The sequence below is a fragment of the Cupressus sempervirens genome, chromosome 9 (genome assembly GCF_028749045.1).
Source record: "Cupressus sempervirens isolate cs-2001-9-10 chromosome 9, ASM2874904v1, whole genome shotgun sequence".
In the NCBI taxonomy this organism is placed as follows: Eukaryota; Viridiplantae; Streptophyta; class Pinopsida; order Cupressales; family Cupressaceae; genus Cupressus; species Cupressus sempervirens.
In genome coordinates this window covers 52,448,413-52,461,528 of record NC_143126.1, presented here as the reverse complement: position 1 = coordinate 52,461,528, position 13,116 = coordinate 52,448,413, and positions in this window count along the sequence as shown.

The following is a 13,116-nucleotide window of genomic DNA, read 5'->3' as shown; positions in this document are numbered from 1 at the left end:
TAACCTTATGGATCTAGTCCATGGAAATTTGAAGAACCTCACTAAGATTAGTAATTTTCTCCTCCAATAGAGACTAGTTCCATTTTACATTTTCTACGGAATACATAGTATTATTAAGGTATTGCAGCATTGACTTTTTCTCCACTACAGTCCATAGGTTCTATTGAACATCATTAACAATTAAGTATTTATCATCCATTGTAGAATCAAAAATTTAGTTTTTCTTTCTTAATGACCTTTATTTAATCTTGGTATTTTTCATTTCATGGTATAGTCATTTGAAAAGACAAAAAGAGACAATTGTGTGATCCAGATTAGTATTGATAATTTCATCTTTTTAAATCCTTCCATTTTTCAAAAGGTGCTACATGTTTAGAAAAAAAAAATTTATCATCAAATATCATAATTTTGTATTAATGTTTACATTCATCCCTTCCAAACCTAAAGGTAGGAACTTTCCTTTATTTTTGAGATGAGAAATCCCCTCCTATACTTGTAACAATATCACGTACTCTCCTTACACAAAGGAAAAGAACAATAAATCCTATAAATCAAACTAGGAAAGAAAATTGAGCACTGGTAGATGAATAAAATTTGTTAAAGTAACTATGATTCAACTAGATAAAATAATGCTAAAGATGTGAAACAGATGCTATTTTATTATATTGGATTTGATTGGATGCCTTATAATGCCTAATGTAGGTTCTTATAAAGTTTTTCTTTCCTATTATTAACTACAAAAAAATTACTTTTGTTAATAACTTCTAGAAACTAATTATTTTATTAAACCTAACCTATAAGCTAACCTGTTAATGTAAAAACTCCAACATTCTACCCCTTATTACATTGATTGGATTAAGAGTGGAAGTTATGAGGGTTTTAACCCAACCCTCAAGAGACTTTGATGAAGCCCCTTCAATAATCATCCTTGCTCACTAAAGAAACATTGAACTAATCACATCAGTGAATCCCTTAACAACAAAAACTAAAATTATCTTCATAATATGAGTTTTGCCACCTCCTCTGCACAATGAAACACATTTTCTCTAAAAATCCACATCTCCTTTGATTGTGTCAAATGCCCCCACCAATATTTTAAATGAGGTTTCTTTCATCTTAAAGTCCACATATCCTATGACTATGGCTAGCATCTCCTCAAGTGTTGTAAAAATTTAATCATCATTAATATGTCTACACATGAGATGTCATTCCTTTGAAAATTTGCATCTCCACTAAGTATTTGAAACATGTCCTCAAGCTCTTGACAAATCATCCTCAAATACTTCCCTCCTCACTCCATGGAAGGACAATCATGTTTCCAAAACCCCTTTTCTCTTCTAAGGACACGAGTAGGTCAAGTCCCCTCTTCTGTTTAGGGACAAATCTATCAATTCCCGACTTTACATGGACACAAATAGTTACTTCTCATACAACTATGATATATGGGTGAGAATATAGCCTAAAATTATAGGTTCCCTCCTATTTCCATCATCTCCAACACCCTATAATACTTTCCTTACATTGTATGTGTCAAATTCTATAGTGAAACAATGATGTAAGTTTTTCAAATGTCCTCATGTGTAACAAAAATGGCCTAAAAATCATAAACAATATTTGGCATATATATGACCAAATTAAAATACAAAAAAAAATGATTCTAATTAAAGTAATATTGAAAACTTTAGTAACAAGTAACATGTAAATAAATGCTACAACTTGAAATAACAATCTCTAAGAAGTGGACCACATCATACACTATGCTAGCAGTTAACATGTAAAGAGGATAAACCTCTTTTAGGGATTCTTGCAATAACCCATTTTTTGCATTTTAAAATTATTTACAACCTCACTTAATTTAGTAATTTAACTATTAAAATACTAGAATATAATAGGAGTATGAACTTTTCATGGGTTGGCAACTTTCTATAGAAATTTTATATCCAAAATTTTAGTAGTATAGCAGTACCCATAATAGACTGTACCAGAGCAAGGGAGTTCACATTGACAATAGATAGAGAAGAGAGTTTTAAATTCTTGAAGAAAAAAGTAACAAAAGCTCCTATATTGACAATTGTAAAAATTGAAAAAGTTTTTGAAATTGAGTGTGATGCTCCACATGTTGGGATAGGCACTATTCTTAGTCAAGCAAGTTACTTCATATCCTTCTTTATCAAGAAATTGGATGAAGTAAGAGAATTATTCTACCTATGACCTAGAATTTTATGCAATTTTTCAAACATTAAGACATTGGAGGCACTATCTAGCCCGACATGAATTTGTGCTATTTATTGATCATATTGCTCTAAAATATCTTAACACACAAAAGAGGATTAATAGTTGACAAGCCAAGTGGGTGTCTTTCTTATAGGGCTATAATTTTGTTCTTAAACATAAGTCTAGAAAAGAGAATCAGGTTGTTGATGCCTTGAGCAGGCATGCTACACTATTAACCACAATGGAAACAAAGGTAACTCATTTTGATGCTATTAAGGCCTTGTGTTAAATTGATGATGACTTTTGGGAAATTGTAGAACATCTAAAGGCTTCATCTTCTGGTAAGTTGGATCATGTGAAAGGTGACTATTTTATGCTTAATGGAAACTTCTTTAAAGGTTAAAAACTATGTACCTACCAGGTGAGTCTATGAAGTAAAATATTTTCAAGGAATTTCATAGCAGTGGATTCGCTAGACACTTTGGCAAGGACAAAACAATAAACTTGGTGAAGATAAGTATTATTGGCACAAAATAAAGAAGGACATCACTAAATATGTGGCAAGATGTAGAATCTGTCAGGTGGCTAAAGGACATTCATAGAATATAAGATAACACATGCCTTTACTGATACTCACTGAACCATGGACCAACTTTAATATGGATTTTTTATTGGATATCCCACAAAATTATTGAGGTAATTATTCTATTTTGTGGTTCTTGATCAATTTTACAAAATGATCCACTTTATTGCTTGGAAAATGATTAGTGATGCAACTAGAATAGAAAAACTATTCTACTCAGAAGTTGTTCATTTACATGGACTTCCAAAGATCATTACCTCTAGTAGAGACACTATGTTCTTGAGCCATTTTTGGAGGACTCTCTAGAGGAAATTAGGAACAAAGTTACAGTTTAGTAGTGTTTATCATCCTCAAATTGATGGATAAATAGAGGTAGCTAGTTCGAGTTTGGGAAATCTATTATGCTACATTGTGAGGGAGAAGCCTAAATAGGGGGACTTGCCATTGCCCCAGGAAAATTTGCCTGTAATAGTTATGTTAATAGATCCACTAGAAAATCTTCATTTAAAATTGTCTATGGCCAAAACCCTCAAGGTGTTCTAGATCTTGTGTCACTTCCCTTGGGAGAAAAAATTAGTGATGATGGAGTTGCCTTTGCTAAAAACCTTCACCAACTCCAACAAGATGTCAAGCATAAGTTATAGGATAGTAGTGTGAGTTACAAGATTGTTTTAAATTCTACTCAATGGAAAAAAATATTTTCTACAAGTGACTTAGTGATGGTTTACTTGAGGCATGAATGGTTTCCTACTGGCGCATATCATAAATTGCAGTATAAAAAGATTGGGCCTTTCAAAATCATCAAAAAGATTAATGATAATGCTTATGAGGTTATCTTACCATCAAATCTTGACATCTTCCCTATTTTTATTTTTTCTAATTTATACACATTCCATGGAGATGTTCCTAGTGTAGATTGCATCCAAGGAGTGGATTGGCAACATCGCCTTCCCAATAAGAAGAATTGCCAAAATTGTTGACAAGCATACTACTTCTACAAGGTATGGCTAGCATAACATATACCTGATACAATAGGATGGGTTACCTAAAATAGGAGTACATGGTTATTAGAGTTGGTAATAATCTAGTTAGATCCAAAAAATTGAAACAATTCACATATAGCCACTTGCAAGAGCTGTGTTTCTTTCAAGAAGGGGAGAATGATGCATCAACTTCTAGGAGTCATAACTTTTGACTTAGATATGGGTTTTAGCTAAAGTTTTATAGGTTGTTGCATGAGTAACTATTTGGATTTCCAATGGAGCTTAGCTTGATAGGTGGCTATTTTGATTTTTTTTTGGAACCCTAAAATATCATCTTAACCTCTGAACTACTTTTTTGTGTTTCTTCCCATTTTTTTAGAAAATTATTTTTGTAATAAATCCAAAATCATATTCTTGATTTAAGTTATTATTTGGCAATTTGTCTTGCCTTAGTTGGGGATTTTCTTGGGAAAATGAAGATTCATAGGATGGCTTTTGAAAATTACTAAAAATGAAAAAAAATGTTGTTCCCAAAAATCTGCCAAATATGGTAATTTTTAAATTTGTAATAAGGGTTGTTTTCTTTTATTGTAGAGGTAGAGTAGAATTGGAAGAATGGAATGAATAATTTTGCATTCTAAAAATATATGTTGTTATTATTTTCTAATGTGTTATGATTGAATGGGTTTGAGCTACATCAGATATGCAAATGAATTATAATTTTCTTTACTAGTTGACACTATGAATGTACAAGTACAAAAGAGAAGATCTCATAGAAAATAAAAGAAATGAAAGAAAAGATAAATAAAATCTAATTGATTAAACTTGACTCAATTAGATTCCTTATATTGCAAAAATTTTAATCTTATAAAGCATTTCTTTGTTGTTATTAACTACTCAAAAATCCCCTATGGGAGTAACTTCTAGCAATTAATTAGTTAATTATTTTATTAAATCTAACCTAGAAACTAACCTATTAATATAAAATCTCAAAAAAGGACCACAATTAAATACTAACCTAAGGATGATGTATGGAATCGATATTTTTATGATTCTATAAAAAGTTAAAAATGGAGTCTCCTCGGAAGGGTCTAATGAACCTCTTTATAAGGGAGATTAGGGACATACCAAAGGTGAGTTTTTTAAATTTTTGAATGAAGTTAATGCACCTTTTTTCTTTCTAGCAATTTCTTGATGGGAAAAGCCCTAAGTTTGGCAATGTACATCTAGCCTAAAATAAGCCTTACAAGGATCCCTAAGGTCTCTCCTAACCATTTAGGTTTATTCCCCAACATTACATGTCCATCTACTAGGAAAAAACATCCAAAGCATTCCTTTCACCCTATTCTTCCTCTCCTTGACACTTGACCTTCATTAGGCTTCACTATTAAGCTTGGTGGACTTGTGAGCATGTAGGGTAACTGAAATTGAGGAAATATTTTCTTTGGGTGGTATCTTGGATCCATCCCAAAACTCTTCTTAGGCCTATTAGCCCTCAATTAAGCCTCCTAATATAGTTTTTGCAATTTTTCTCCAATTTCTCTTAGTGACCCACCAAAAAATTCCACTTTTGAATACGCTTTTAGAAGACTCAAAGGATTTTCTATGTCTTCCCCTCAGATCACTTCGATAGAATGTTGGACCCGACACCTAGGGTTTTTGAGAGTTTTAAGGGTTCAAAACCATGTCATTGGTGGTTTCCTTCAAATATTTATGAAATAGATTGGTATTTCTATAAGCTCATTTTGAGAGATTCTCTACTCTTCATCATTCCTTCCTCAGCTCAAAAATTGAACTCATTCTTTATCCTTCGCTAGTTTGATCAACATTCCAACTGTACAATGTAGTCAAGCTTTATTTAGGCTCACCTAGGGATTTCTAGAAAAAATAAAAGACAACATGATTTTTCCTCCAACCTTTTTATAACTATACTATATTTATTCTAGTTCCATTACTCTGAGTTTCAAGAATTTTCAATTGTGGTAATAGAAACTAGATTCCATTTTCAAAGCACTACTTAATTATTGGCAACAACTGGTAGTGACTAAAAGAATTTTATTAGAGAACTCCAAAATTATTAAGAAACCCCCAACCTATAAACAAAAAGGTAAAATTACTTTGTCTAGATAATCAAACTAGAAACATTTCCTATTCAATCCAAAACACACACAATATTGAAAATTTCATAACTCTATGATTAGTTCTCCAAGATAGTGGCATACACCTTTTGTAAAATTGACCATCCAACCATACTAAAGGCTTGAAATGGATTTAAATAGATATTCTCCAATTGGCCCAATTTATTCTTGGTTGGTTGCATCTTATGTGGCATGATTTGCATCCTCTTGCAAAATATTGTTACAATGTTGCAAAGTTGACATCTTTTGCAACTTTCTACAATTTTAAGAAATTTTTGGCTTCCTTGCCTTGGTTTAATATAAAATGATACCCAATAAAATTTTAAATCTATTTAGACATATTTTAGGCCCTTTAGGATCCTTGACCCATGTTTTGACTTGCTGACCAAGTTTGACTCACTTGGCAACTTTTGCACTTGAATGACAACTTTGGGCACCACTGGTATCCAAGCACTGGATGACTAAGAAAATATTTAAAGAACTTAAAATCAGTCAAAACATAAAATTAGGCTCTCATTAACCCTTATTACATCCTTGACTCACTCTTGATTCCTTAAACAAAAATTTGTACTAGGAATTGAGTTCATCCTAAGGGTGCTCCTGCACCATTTCTGGCCCTAATGATTCCTCAAATACTGTTCATATTGGCTCAGGAGGGCCTTACTTAGCTCAGTCTAGGTTAGTTGATAGATCTTTGGTCTGGTGGAAGGATTTATTTAGGAAGGAGACATCAAGTAAGGAAGTTCGGCTACCATTTCTGGATTCTTCTAGATTTGCACCGACTTCTAACGCGACTTCTGGAACCTTCTATTTTGTCGGTGGATGCCTACTAGCACTTTCTAGAATGTACTCCTAGTCCTTAACTCTCCGGGGTCTATTTAAGGAGATTTTTGGCATTGTAAAAGCCAGTTCGGATTGGAGCTTGAGAGGAGGTGCTAAAAGGAGAAATATTCTCCAGATTTATGTTATTGTAAGCCCGCAGGGCATGTTTTGAGTTTATTTTCTCTGCACTGTTTGTACCAGCTTATTTTCTCAGTTAATATAATTTCCCCTTTCTATTGTGTCTATTCTGGTTGTTGGGTTGTGTCCCCATTCACACTTGCATCTGGTACAGAACAAACTCCTTCGTTGTCCTGGTTCATTTTCACCACTTAGTAGGACTCTTTCATTTACCAAGGTCTCTCCTCTTTCTGCATCCTCTGAATGTGATGATTGTGATCATTGATAGTGGTAGCACTGATAACTTGGTATCAGAAGAGATGGTATCTAAGCTGAAGCTCAAGAGGGAGAAACATCCCCAGCCCTATCGAATTTCTTGGGTAAAAGATGATCATAAGGTCCTGGTAAGTGAACAATGTTTAGTAAAATTCAAAATTGGAAGTTACCATGATGAAGTTCTCTGTGATGTTATTTCGATGGATGTTTGCCATCTATTGTTGGGTAGACCATGGCAGTTTGATAGACATGCAATACATGATGGACATGCAAACACATACTCTCTAACAAAGGATGGAGTTCGCCATAAATTGAAGCCCATGAAAAAGGAAGGTGAAAAGGTATGTAGCAGTGCTAGGATTTGTCTTGTTGATGGAAGGAAGTTTTTAGATGGCATGAAACATCAGCGTATGTGCTATGCTTTGATTCCTAGGAAAGATAAAGAAGGTAGTAGTGAAATACCATTTGAAGTTTCATATTTACTAGGGGAATTTTGAGATATTATCTCTGATAATGTTCCAGATGGATTGCCACCAGTAAGGCAAATCAGTCATCAGATAGATCTGATTCCAGGAGCTAGTTTCCCTAACAAGGCTGCTCATAGGATGACTCCTACTAAAACAGAGGAACTAAATAGACAGGTTCAGGAGCTGTTGAGGAAGGGCTTGATTCGAGAGAGCCTGAGTCCATGTGCAGTACCTATAGTACTTGCACCAAAGAAGGATGGAGAGTGGAGGATGTGTACAGATTCTCGAGCTATAAATAGGATAACCATCAAGTACCGGTTTCCTTTACCAAGGATGGATGATCTTATGGACTACTTGAGTGGAGCTCAGTACTTCACAAAGATAGATCTGAAGAGTGGCTATCATCAGATACGGATTTGAGAAGGAGATGAGTGGAAAACAGCCTTCAAGACCAAGGAGGGTCTTTATGAGTGGTTAGTCATGCCCTTTGGATTGACGAACGCCCCAAGCACCTTCATGCGGCTCATGAATGAGGTACTTAAGAAGTTCTTGGGAAAAATTTTTATTGTCTATTTGGATGATATTTTAATTTTCAGCAAGACTTTGGAAGAACATTTACTGCATATTCGTAGTGTCTTTGAAAGGCTAAGGGAAGAGAAATTTTTAATTAATCTAAAGAAGTGTGTCTTTGCAAAAAGGCAGTTAGTCTATTTGGGATTTGTTATATCATCTGAAGGTCTCAAAATGGATCCAGAGAAGGTAAAAGCCATCTTGGAATGGCCTACTCCAAGGTTTGCTACTAACGTAAGATCATTTCATGGTCTGGTTAGTTTTTACAGGAAGTTTATTAAGAATTTCAGTGGCATATGTGCACCTCTAACTGATACAATAAGAGGGGATAGAAAAGAGTTCAAATGGACTACAGCAGCTTCGAGAAGTTTTGAATTGCTGAAGAAGAAGGTGACTGAACAGCCTGTGTTGGCACTTCCAGATTTTAGAAAAGTGTTCCAGGTGGATTGTGATGCTAGTGGCAGTGCTATTGGGGCTATATTAAGCCAAGAAGGTAAGCCTATTGCATATTTTAGTGAAAAATTGAATGATGCAAAGAAGAAGTATTTTGTTTATGATCAAGAGTTCTATGCAATAGTTCAGGCCTTAAAGAAATGGAGGCATTATTTATTGCCAAAGGAATTTGTTTTGTATACTGATCATCAGGAATTATAGTACCTAAATAGCCAAGGTAAGTTGAATCAGAGACATATGAAGTGGGTAGAATTCTTGCAGAGTTATACATTTGTGTTGAAGCATAGAAGTGGAAAATCTAACAAGGTTGCAGATGCATTAAGTAGGAGACAACTGTTGCTTACAACAATGCAGGTTGAAGTAGTTGGGTTTGATGAACTCAAGAATTTGTACCCTGAGGATCTTGATTTTACTGAAGCATGGAAAGCTTGTAAAGAACCTGTTGCTGTAGATAGAACCAAGTGGTTAGACTATTTGATTCAGGATGGCATGTTGTTCAAAGGTAGTCAATTGTGCATTCCAAGGAGTTCCATGAGGGAAAATCTGATTAAGGAGAAACACAGTGGAGGGATGGCAGGACATTTTGGTCGGGATAAGACCATTGCCATTCTTAGAGAACATTATTTTTGGCCTCAAATTACACAGGATGTGAAGAAGTTTGTACAGAGTTGCCAGGTTTGTCAAGTGGCCAAGGGGTTTAGTCAAAATACTGGCCTATATCAGCCATTGCCTATTCCATCAAGGCCATGGGAGGACATAAGTATGGATTTTGTTCTTGGATTGCCAAGGACCCAAAGGGGTAATGACTCAGTATTCGTGGTGGTTGATAGGTTCTCCAAAATGGCACATTTCATTCCATGCCACAAAACTCATGATGCTGTCCATATTGCAGACTTGTTTTTCAAAGAGGTGGTAAGACTACATGGTCTTCCAAGGAGTATAGTTTCTGACCGAGATACTAAATTTGTGGGGTATTTCTGGAGGACATTGTGGAAGAAGTTGAGAACAGACTTGAAATTTAGTTCCACGCATCACCCACAGACTGATGGCCAAACAGAAGTGGTAAATAGAAGTTTGGGCAATTTGCTGAGATGTTTAGTTGGGGATAAGCCCAAGGGATGGGATTTGATTCTACCATAGGCAGAGTTTGCTTATAATAACTCTGTAAATAGGAGTACTGGAAAATCACCATTTCAAATTGTATATGGGAATAGCCCAAGGACTGCACCAGAATTGAGGAAGATAGAACAAGGGGAGAGAACAAGTGCTGAAGCTGAGGAATTTGCTGAACACATCAAGCATCTACATGAGGAGGTTCAAGCACACATTATCAAGATGAATCAAGAGTATAAAGCTAGGGCTGATGCAAGGAGAAGACATAAGGAATTCCAAGTAGGGGATCTTGTCATGGTGCACTTAAGAAAAGAAAGATTTCCAGTTGGTACCTACAACAAGCTGAAAATGAAGAAATTTGGCCCCTGCAAAATTTTGAAGAAACATAACTCGGGAAATGCATATGAGGTGGAGCTGCCACATGGTATTCACATTTCTCCCATTTTCAACATTGCAGATTTGACAGAGTATCATGATGATGGTGCAGATGAGGAGCTGGTTTTAGAGCCGTGTCCAATTCCTGCTTCTAAGAAGGAGGAGATAGAAGACATTCTAGATCATCGTGTGGGTAGGAGTACCAGAAACAGGCAGTATGAAGAGTATTTTGTCAAATGGAAAGGACGGCCAATCGAGGACTCGAGTTGGATTTTAGCAGCTGAGGTTTCCCATTTGGGATTTCCTCTACCATCCATAAAGTGACAGGGTCACTTTCAATCTACCTTGGGTGTCTGATGCAGGAGCATCCAGAGGTATAAGGGCAATCCTGTGTCACTCAAAAAAATGTACTTAGACTTAGTTTCTTTTTTATGTCTTTACATTTTTGGATACCCATTTGGCTTAAATAAAGGTTCCAACTCTCATAGTTCAACTATCAGTGCATTTGAAAATCCCAAAAAAATAGGAGCATGCAATTTGACCATTATTTTGGTGACCTAGAAGGTGCGACTTGGCCAGATGAATGTAATTGAGATTTAGAGCATTCCAGAAAAAGAATCAGGTCAAAAGGCCCCACGGTTTGAAAGTTATTGCATTTTTTCGAGTTTTGGATACCTCCTAAGAATGCTTCAAAGTCAGGTTTGGGGCATTAAATGACCTCGAAAAGGGTCAAAAAATGGGGGACGAGAAAAGCTAGTCCATAGGGCTATAGAGCGCTTCGAGAGCTTTCCGAAAATGTAAATGGTTCGTCAATCGGAGCTACGGTTCAAAAGTTATGCCTCCCGAAAGTTCGGCTACCGTTTCTGGATTCTTCTAGATTTGCACCGACTTCTAACGCGACTTCTGGAACCTTCTATTTTGTCGGTGGATGCCTACTAGCACTTTCTAGAATGTACTCCTAGTCCTTAACTCTCCGGGGTCTATTTAAGGAGATTTTTGGCATTGTAAAAGGCAGTTCGGATTGGAGCTTGAGAGGAGGTGCTAAAAGGAGAAATATTCTCCAGATTTATGCTATTGTAAGCCCGCAGGGCATGTTTTGAGTTTATTTTCTCTGCACTGTTTGTACCAGCTTATTTTCTCAGTTAATATAATTTCCCCTTTCTATTGTGTCTATTCTGGTTGTTGGGTTGTGTCCCCATCACTAATTTTCACATCCTTTTCTCCAATCTCCTTTTTTGGGATCTTAGACAATATTTTTTTGACTCTTTTCAAACTCCAATGGTGCTAGTAAGCTTCACCTAGGTTCATGACATATTTCTAGACTCCCTTATCCAATCATCCCTTTACTAAATAGCTTTGGTGGAAAGAACTCTTATATGGAAGATGGTCTAAGTTATGGAAAGAATAAATAACGACATCTTCAGGGAAAAAATCAAGGATGTTAATATGGTTCTGCATTTCTCTGATCAATAATATCAAGTAAAATATGCAAATCCTTCACCATTCCTCTCATAAGTGTCCTCCTAGATCAATTGATTAGGAGATTTCATGAAGCTAGAACCTTGTTAACTACTCAAACAATATAAATTTCCAACTATGGGAATCAAAAGAAAAATATGCCCCCTCCCCTCCCAGCATAAGATGGGTAAAACTAAAATTTGATGTGCCATCTATTGGTAACCCTAACTAGATTAGATGTTGTAGCCTCATCATAGATATGAGAAGTAGCATTCTTATCACATAGTGAACCAATTTGGGAGTCCAAATGGATTACATGACCAAAATTTTCACTCCTTACATGGGGTTATCGTAGCCCAATAAAGGGGTTACTAGAATTTTTTTTGTGAAAGAGGATACTGTCCTCAATGGCATGAACATTATCAATGAGAAGGTTGAACTAGGTTGGTAAGGAATTCATATTAGCAATAAAACATCGGACCTCCTTGGCATGGTCAAATAAGTCATGGTAACATGCCTTATGAGAAGGAAATGTAGTTGCTAACAAGTTGATAACCAAAGGAAAGTACACCAGGTAAATCTAAAAGTTTGAGATGATCTTGAGTTGATTGCTAAGTAGGTTCATGAAGCCATTTCTTAGGTTTTTTCTACAATTCACAATCATATTATGGCTATCAAATGTTTTAATGGTACTAATTATAGGCGCTTCGGTTGGAATTTAGATTATCATTCCCTTTTCTATTTTTCTTTCTAGTAGTTTCTTATTTGAGTTATTACAGGTGGTTTCTCTCTTGTTTAAAATATGTTTTTTTTTTCTTTTTTTTCTTCTATTATCACTATTATTATGCATTCTCTTCTTTGATACTAGGATCAATTTGGCCTTTTGCTACAATGGTAGGGAATTTAAACTAGATAGAGCCTACTATATGTGATGAATTCAAGGAAAATGCTAAATTTTTTAAAACAATATCAAGTAGGCATATTAAATAGTATGTTGAGGGCATGCAAGGTTTTCATGTACAATTGTATCATCAATTTTTTGACTTGTGGGAGGATGGAAAACTTTCAATTGGTAGAGTTTCTTTCATTTTCATGGTAGACACCATGTTTTATTTTCAAAAAATATGAGCATGGAGGGGATCAAGATCCCTCAAAAGTCCAAAGCATCTTCCAAAGATGAATTTAATCTCTTATTGGACCCTAGCTAAAGAATACACAAACTTCAAAGAATGTTCAACTATGAGTAGCAATTGGGTGATTGGAAGATGGTGGATAAAATTATCAATAATTTAGTGATCCTAAAGGTTACTCATATGAATTTATAGCCCCACATGCTTCCTATAATAAATAACTTTAGGAGGAACATCAAAATTTATATTTTTCATTCTTTATCTTTTTATACATGTTACTCTCCATGGATAATGATAAAGTTAAAGGTGCACCTCCACTTCACAAAGGCTTGAGCTTTAGAGTCTATGAGTTTCGTCATAACTTGATAATTAGGATAAGCCATCTCACACCCCTTCTATTGAGATTAATAATATTAT